Source organism: Piliocolobus tephrosceles, chromosome 15 (genome assembly GCF_002776525.5).
Source record: "Piliocolobus tephrosceles isolate RC106 chromosome 15, ASM277652v3, whole genome shotgun sequence".
Taxonomy (NCBI): domain Eukaryota; kingdom Metazoa; phylum Chordata; class Mammalia; order Primates; family Cercopithecidae; genus Piliocolobus; species Piliocolobus tephrosceles.
In genome coordinates, this window is record NC_045448.1 from 41,100,894 (window position 1) to 41,110,285 (window position 9,392).

A 9,392-nucleotide genomic window follows, 5' to 3' on the forward strand; every position below is an offset into this window, starting at 1 on the left:
ATATAAATGATGAATTGATGGGTGCTGACGAGTTGATGGGTGCAGCACACCAACATGGCACATGTATACATATGTAACCTGCACGTTATGCACATGTACCCTAGAACTTAAAGTATAATAAAAAAAAAAAAAAAAGAAAATAAACAGTGCCATTTCTTATCCTACAGTATAATGAAAGTAGGAAATGCAGAAGTGTGTACATACACATACACATACAGGAACAACATAATTTTAAAATCATCAGTTCCACTAGACAAGTGTAATAAAAGTCCTCTTGGGAACAAAGAAAATGGAAAGATGGTTTCATATTGAGAGTGGGTTACTAGGGGGATCTTTACTAAGGTTAAGACATTTGGGTGAAAAAAAAAAGGATAAGAGGATTTTAAGAGATTAGGAATTTCATTCTGGACAAAGAAAATGTGGGAAATGAAGGCACACAGCCCATTAGAGAACATGGACCATCTAGGGAGGACATAAGCAGCCAAATGCAAATGCAACAGGAATATGTTGGAATCTAGGTGGAAGCTTGAGAGCTCGTGGTTTTGGATAATGAGCCTAGGAGACAATCATTTAGAATGCAGGGATTTAATGAGGCCAATAATGATTGGTAATTGAATCTCAGATATACTAAATGCCACATATGACTCATATTCTAATCAGTGGCATCATCTGTATCACACATCTGCATATAGGACAAATAAAATTTGTAAAGATGCAGATAAAGTGTCTGGCACATAGTCATACTCACCACATAATAACTGTCATTATTGTTGCTACTGGCAATAAAAGCACTAAGAAAATGAAAAGGCTACAGTAAAAAGACTAGGGATATTTGAGAAAGGCAGACTACATTTCAGTCCTCACCTAACCACTTGCTAGATGCGTTGACATGGTAACTAATTTAATTATTCTGAACTTCCTTTTCTTAATCTGTAATGCAGAGACAATAAAGGTTATTTATAGTTTTGTTTTAAAAGAATAGAGATAGAGATAATTCATATAAAATAACTAACATGGAAATCAGCAGGTACCAAATGTTTAAAGAATGGCAACTATGTTATTATCATTACTGATTCTGATTCTGCATTAATAGAAATTCAGGTACTTTATGTTCTTCTTTAGTTCCCATGAGACCATCTGAGGCCCAACAGATACTTTGCTGCAACTGAGAAATAAATAAAAAGAGGTGTCTGGTAGACTATTTTACATATTTAAGAGAGAGTAGTTGGAAAAAAGAGCTCAGAGTCTCTGCAAGTGATTAATTTTGGTACAAGTAATACTGTTTCTGGCAGAGGAAGCTGAGTATTCAGCATTGTGACTAAGCCGGTCCCAAAGACATTATGGAACAGAACAAAGAAGGGTCTGTCACATCAGGAAATGATGAGAGCCAGCATCTTACTGAAGGAAAAAAAGAGACAAAGGGAATTGAACAAGAAATAGGTTTTAGTGACATATAAGCTTGTTTACGTCCTTGTCCTTTACACAGTTCTGAAGTTTCAGTACAAACTTGGGTAACTCACAGCCATTAAGGCTATACATTTCCAGGAATTATCAGAGACCTGACTCGCTTATTACTATAGTGATAATAAGTTGTTTTCTTGAATATATGTACATAATCTCTAACCCCCAAACTGACTTTTTTAAAATGTAGAATTTGAAGAAAAAGATAACTAAGATCGATTACAGCTCTTAATACTATGATTATTTTAAATTATATCCAGTTATAGCCTAGTAATAAAAAAAATTCTGATGTCGTCATTTAGAGATAGTTGTATTTTGTTTTGTTTATTCTGTTCCAGACCTGGCTAGCAAAAGAATTATATCCAAATTCCACCCTCATAAAAATTAATGTGATGTGACTATATGGATTAACTCTAATAGCATCTGGCCATTCAAGTATAAATTTTTATTATCTTAAATGAAGGGATAAATCAAATAACTAAGCTTGTGTGGTACTATAGACTGTGTTTTCTTTTCTCAGTAGTTACATACCCATTTTTCACATAATATAATATCTTGATGAAAGCCGTAAAGATATTCAGGGTTTAGGTAACAAAACGCTAAATAACAAATTACAAAATTATTCTCCTACAAGAGCGCTTTAGCGTAAAGTTCCTGGAATATCCACTCATGCTCAGGGATGTTTTCGTGGGACTCTGCCATATACATTCATTTGCATGGGGTTTGTTAAGCCTGTGATCAATAAAGTTTTCTGTGTCAACATTTGGGGTGCTTTTGTAAATTGTGATTCATTTGAAAATTGGCGTTCATTTTTAAAGATATGGCCAATACAATCTGTGGCCAATAACAGATACTATGTCATGATTAATAAAATGGACCTACTGTGAAAAATGCCATGACATATAAGGCACAAGTCTGCTACCGCTGAAGATAAGCTTGACTTGGCAGAGGTCCTGGGTACAGAGGGGCAGTAGAGTGGATCTTGATGTAAGGTGAGCCTGTGCTCAGCTTCTTCATGTAAGAGAGTCTCCTCCCTCCTCACTGAATGCCTCCATATCCTGAGAAGAACCTGAAGGAAAATATTAAATAAACACCTCCTCTGGGCCCAAATATCTGAAATCGATGTTTCTCTCCAAAAAAAAACAAAACAAAAAACATTTTCAAGAGAAATAAAAAGTGTCTGTTTCTCTTCCAACAGAACAGAGAAGTGGCCATCAGTTATGGGAAAACAGATACCAAAAATTTTCAGCAAACTGAAATTCCAGGAAGTGCTTAACATAAAAGTGCAGATCTTATCTCTACGTGGAAAACCTCAAATAGCTATAGGAAGACGGGTCATTGTAGGCAGCTGTAGGCAGACCCAGACAACCATCTGTGAAGAGGCCTGGCAACAGTGTGAAGACAGAAAATCTGGAATAGCGTCTTAGTGTGCTTGGGCTGTCATAACAAAATGCCACAATCTAGGTGACTTAAACAACAGAAATTTATTTTCCCACAGTTCTGGAGGCTAGAAGTCCAAGATCAAGGTTCTGGCCAATTTACTCCCAGGTGAGGGCTCTCTTTCTGACTTGCAGGCAGCCACCTTTTTGCTATGTCATTATATGCTCTTTCCATGGTTCAGGAACTCAGAGAGAGAGAGAGAGAGAGAGAGAGAGCGAGAGAGAGAGAAAGAGCTGAGGGTTAGGGCTTCAACACATAAATTTTGGATGGATACAATATTCGGTCCATAACAAGAAGATTATCAAGCACAGATAGGTTTGAATCAAATAAAACAACTGCAATGGAGCACGAAAGGGTAGCAAGAGGTGTGGGCCAGGGCAAAACTACCTTGGATTACTGTATGATTTCCTAGAGACACAGAAGAAAGTGAGATCGGCTCTTCATTTCTCAAGTGGTACTATTGGCCTAGCAGACATAGAGAAAAAAGTGTTTAAAATTAAAACTTTATGGGAAATATAACTTACATACTGATAAGAAACGAAGATTCGAGAGAACAAGTGACTTATTAAAGATCACATGGCTTATTAATAACCAAACCCAAACAGCATCAAGTGTAAATAAAATATATGTGTGTGTGTATATATAAAATGTTTGTGTGTGTGTGTATGTGTGTGTGTGTGCATTCGATACTTGAACTACATGGGCTTGAACTGCATGGGTCCACTTATACATGGACTTCTTTCAATAAATATAATGGAAAAATGTTTGGAGATTTTTGTCAATTTGAAAAAACTCACAAAATATGTAGCCCAGAAATATCAAAAAATTAAGAAAAAGTTAGGTATGTCATAAGTCCGTAAATTATATGTAGGTGTTAGTCTATTTTCTCACTAATATATACCAATCTATTACGAAAAGTTAAAATTTATCCAAACGTATACAGTTCTCATGTATTTTTCATAATGTTTAATCCAATACTGTAAACCTTGAGCAACAGCGTGGGACCCATAAAATGTGCCACTAGTGATGTTGGAAGCACTCCCAAGAAAAATAAAACAAACAAACAAACAAAAAAAGTCATGACGTTACAAGAAAAAGTTTAACAGCTTGATATGTAGCAGAGATTGAGGTCTGCCATTGCAGTTGCCCACCATTTCTAGAGAAATGAATCTGGCATAAGGATTATTTTAAAATGGAAAAAAAAAATTTGAAGGCATTGCCGCAGCTATGCCAGTGGGTACAAAGCCTTGCATTCTTTGAGAAATACCTTTTTAACTTGTACTGAAAATGCAGCTTTTATGTTGGTACAGGATTGCTATAAGAAAGGCATACCTATAGGGTAATACGATTTGAGAAAAAGCAAAATCAGGATATGAAAAAATCATAACATAAAAGACAGTAAAGGACCTAAAGCTGTAGAATTTTTTTTTTTTTAATTTCAATAGATTTGGGGAAGCTTGTAAATTTAGTTATATGGATAAGTTCTTTAGTGGTGATTTCTGAGATTTTGGTGAACCCATCAGCAGAGCAGTGTACCCTGTACCCAATGTGTAGTCTTTTTTCCCTCACCCCTTTTCACCCTTTTCTGAGTCCCCAAATTCCATTATATAATTCTCATATCTTTGCATCCTCATAGCTTAACTCCTCCTTACAAGTGCGAACATACGATATTTGCTTTTCCATTCCTCAGTTATGAGTTTAATGTCAGTAAGGGATAATTTGATAATTTTAAAAGGAGGTTTGGCTTTTGAAATATCAGCTCGAAAAGGAGCTTCTGCCTACTCAAAGGCAGCAGAGTTCCCAAAACCATTAAGAAAAATTATTGAGGAGGAACAATATCCACCTGAACAGATTTTTAATGGAGATGAAAGTACTGATTTGGGGAGAAAATGCCACAAAGGAAATTTATTACTAAGGAAGAGAAGTCAACACCAGGATTTAAGACAGAAAGAGATAGGCTAACTCTACTGTTCTGTGCAAATGCAGTTGGGTTTATGGTCAGGGCTGCCCTTATTTATAAAGCTCAAGCCTTGAAGGGGCAAAGAAAATACCAGCTGCCAGTTTTTCTGTTGTACAACGATAAGGTCTGGACAATGAAATCCATTTTCTGGATTGGTTCCATTGATGCATTGTCCCTGAAGTCAATAAGTACCTTCCCAGAAAGAGACTGCCTTTTAAAGTTCTTTTGATATTGGACAATGCCACTCAGAACCCCAGGAGTTTAATACCAAAGGTGTTGAAGTGGTCCACTTGCCTCCAAACACAACGTCTCTAACTCAACCTCTAATCAGGGGGTCATAAGAGTCTTAAAGTGTTGTCGTACACATTATCAAAAGGATTATCATATTACAGAAGAGAACTACAGAAAGAACATCACAAAAGTATGGAAGGATTACACAGCTGAAAATGCCGTCATAGTTACAGAAAACGCCATGAAAGTCATCAAGCCCAAAAACAAAGCAAAAACAATCCTGCTGGAGAAATCTGTGTTCCTATATTGTGCATGACTTTACAGGACTGACAGAGTCAATCAGGTAAATCATGAAAGCATTTATGGATATGGCAAAAAAAAAAAAAAGAAAAGAAAAAAAAAGGTGGAGGATGAAGTGTTCCAAGATATGGATCATGGAGATCTTGGATAAATTCAAGAGTTAATAGACACCACGCCACAGGAATGAACAGAAGATGACTTGATGGAGATGAGTCCTTCTGAACCAGTGCCAGATTATGAAGAAGACATGGAAGCAGCAGTGACAGAAAACAAATTGGCATTAGACAATCTGGCAGAAGTGTTCAGATTATTCAAACCTGCTTTCAACTCTTTTATAAAATGAACCCTTTATGATACACGAACTGAAACTAAAGCAAATGGTGGAAAAAGGATTGGTTCCATATAGAAATATTTTTAGAGAAATGAAAAGGCCAAAAAGCCAGACAGAAATTACAATTTATTTCCATAAAGTTACACAGAGTGTGCTGTCTCTCCTGCCTCCACTTTCAACTCCTCTACCTCTTCAACCTCTACCACCCCTCAGGCAGCAAGACCAAGCTCTCCTTTTCCTCTTCAGACTACTCAATGTAAAAACACCCAGGATGAAAACCTTTATGGAGATTCACCTCCACTTAATAAAAAGCAAATACTTTTTTGCTTTCTTATAATATTCTTAAATAACATTTTCTTTTCTCTAGCTTCCTATATTGTAATATAGTACATAATACATATAACATACAAAACATGTGTTAATTGACTTTACGCTATCAGTGAGTCTTCAAGACAACAGTAAACTGTTAGTAGTTAAGTTTTGGGGGAGTCAAAATTTTATACAGATTTTCAACTGTGTAGGAAGTTGACACCTTTAACCCCTGCGTGGTTCAGGTCTCACGTGTGTGTGTGTGTGTACGTTCATATATATATATATATTATTCTAATATAAGAAATACTGGGTGTGAAATATATATGTGTGTGTGTACGTTCATATATATGTTCATATATAAACATATGAACATATATGGTTGTTCATATATATGTTCATATATGGACACGAATATATATGAATGTTCATATATATGAATGTACACACATATATATTTCACACTCAGTATTTCTTATATTAAAATGTGTATATATTTGTTATATATATGAATATATATGTTATATATGTGTTTTATATGTTATACATAAAATATGTATACATTTGTTATATATATGAACATATATATTTTATTGAATATATTTATATATGAACACATATGTTCATATATATGAATGTACACATACACATATATATTTCACACCCAGTATTCCTTATATTAAAATTGCCATATTTCCATAATACATTATCATATAATCCTAACCTTTCTATTATCCATTTCATTATTTCTATTCCCATTATGCTTCATTTTCTACCATTACCAACAGAATCACTGTGCTAAATAAAATTCCTTACGCATTACAATGATTTTCACTTTTAGTCAATTCTTGAAATTCTAAACTGACATATGAGAAATATATACCTTAACAGATACCACCTGCTGACTACACAATCTCAATAAATAAAATCACGCTGGCAGCCTTGTCTGTAAAGTGCTTAAAAGAATCACATTTCTAAATAATCAGAAGCCTATCTCTGATATCAGAAGATATGTTTTAAATGTACAAAGAAAACATGGAAAAATAATTCAAATAAACACATTAAACCTTTAAGGTTCCATTATTTTAAGATAAATGGCCCAATTCTGATTAATGGCCCAATTCTGATTAGACATTTTCTGGTCTAATTAGCCACATATTTCACTATATAATTTTTTATTCAAGGGATATTTTGTATTTTTAAAATTATTTTATATTTGTTATTTTACTGTCCCCAAACAGTGGCTTTGCCCACTATAAGGGATAATTACTAGTTTTACAAACTCATCTTATTGACAGAATTCCCAAAAATCAGCTGATTTTATTTTAGTGAGAGACCGGAGACTTATAGCTATACAACAATTTAAAGGCAAAGTAATGATTACATCTGACTCCTAACTCCTTGGTAGTTCAGTGTGTTCTTTTGCTAGCACATATATTCCCAGGTCTTTCATCTTTTCACATGTATCCTTTCACTCCTTACTCATGTGCAGCCCATTTCTGTCTCAATGGTCACCTAAAACCTACCTAAACAATGACTCCACCCTCATGTCCTAGAGAGAAATCACTTATTATGTACTTTGTGTTCTGAATTTTTACTCTGTTTCCTTTTCCCTTTGACCCAGACATTGAGTTAGATGATTAGATTATTTAGTGCTTATTGCATAATGAAAGATGACTGCTGTATCAGTTAGGATTGAATTCACTGCTAGCAACAGAAAATTCAACTCAATTGAGTCTGAACTCAGTTTAGGGATTTATTTAACTTCCCTACATTGAAGTCCAGAGCTAGGCGGGTGCTAGACATGGAGCAGGTGCTCCACGAGATCGTTTGGACCTGCGGCAATTCTGCTTTCTGCTCCACCACCCTCACATTTGTCTCCTCAGGATTACCAGATGGCTGCTCAATTACAGGCATCAGGCCTGCTTTTAATGCAAGGACAGGGAAGAAAGAAGAAAGGCTATACCAGCTGTGCAAGTCCCTCTTTTTCAGGAAAGCAAAAGCTTTTGAAATAAAATTCTGTAAATTTACATTTATGTTTTGTTTTACTCTGCTTTATGTTGATATAACAGAATACTACAGAATTGGCAATGTATAAAGAAAACTAATGTATATCTCACAGTTCTGAAGGCTGGGAAGTCCAATATCAAGGTGCTGGCAGCTTCCAAGGGTCTTCTTCTTGTCATTCCATGGAGGGAGGTGGAAGGGCAAGAGAGCATGTGCAAGAGGGAGAGGAAGGGAACCAAATTCATCCTTTTACCTGGAATCAGCTCCCATGATAACTAACCCACTCCTGTGATAATGGCATTGATCTATTCATGAGGGCAGAGCCCTCATGAAGTCATCACTTCTTAAATATCCCACCTCTCAACACTGTTGCAATGGGGATTAAGCTTTCAGCACAGGAATCTGGGGGGACGTATTCAAACCGTAGCATGTTTCATTGGTGAAATTGTTTCATGGCCACTCCTACTACCAAGGAAGGCTGGGAATATGGTTCTTATCTCAGGCACATTGCTTCTCTGAAAATAATCAAGGGGGAAATTTGCTAAAGAATATAAAACTACAGCTAGATATGAAGAATAAGCTCTAGTGTTCTATACCACTCTAGCATGACTATAATTAACAATAATATATAGTTTCAAATAACTAGAAGGAGAATATTAGTTGTCCCCAATACAAAGAAATAATAAATATTGGCTTATTACCCTGGCCTGATCACTTTACCTTATGTGGTGAAATATCACTACATACTCCACAAATATGTACAATTATTGTATGTCAATTTAAAAATAAATAAAATTTTTTGAAAAGATAATTTTAATAAACTGAAAAGGAAAGATTTTGTTAAGAAGGAAGAAAGAATAAATGTATATTGAGAGACAACCAATGGTGTGGTATAAACTGTCATGCAAAGCCAGGTAGTGTGCTCAACCATATGCAGATTTCTTTTTAAGGATCATTGTTACTAATATTCAATAGGGAGTACCTTTTGTTCTCCTTCTCACTGTACTTGGTTTACTCTACCCACTTTTTGATTTCGGGATTGCATTACCAGCTTCAGATTTTGTCTTGAAGGGGAATTGAGTTTGCATTTGCAGATGCTAGGGCCATGTAAAAGCAATTATGAATGTCAATGATTTCCAGTTACCACTGCTTTTAGATAATCTATGCCCCTTCTAATTGTTTTAGCTTCATCTCTGCTGCCTATGAAGAGCTGCCAGAGCTTGAGTTGCCAATGATTTTTTCCAGGTCTTAAATTGGTCGTTTAAGATGCACTGTAATATCATTTAAACATATAGCTCTAAAGGGTGTCTCCAGGTCAGAAAGTGCCTCACAACCTTAGCTAACCATCCATGG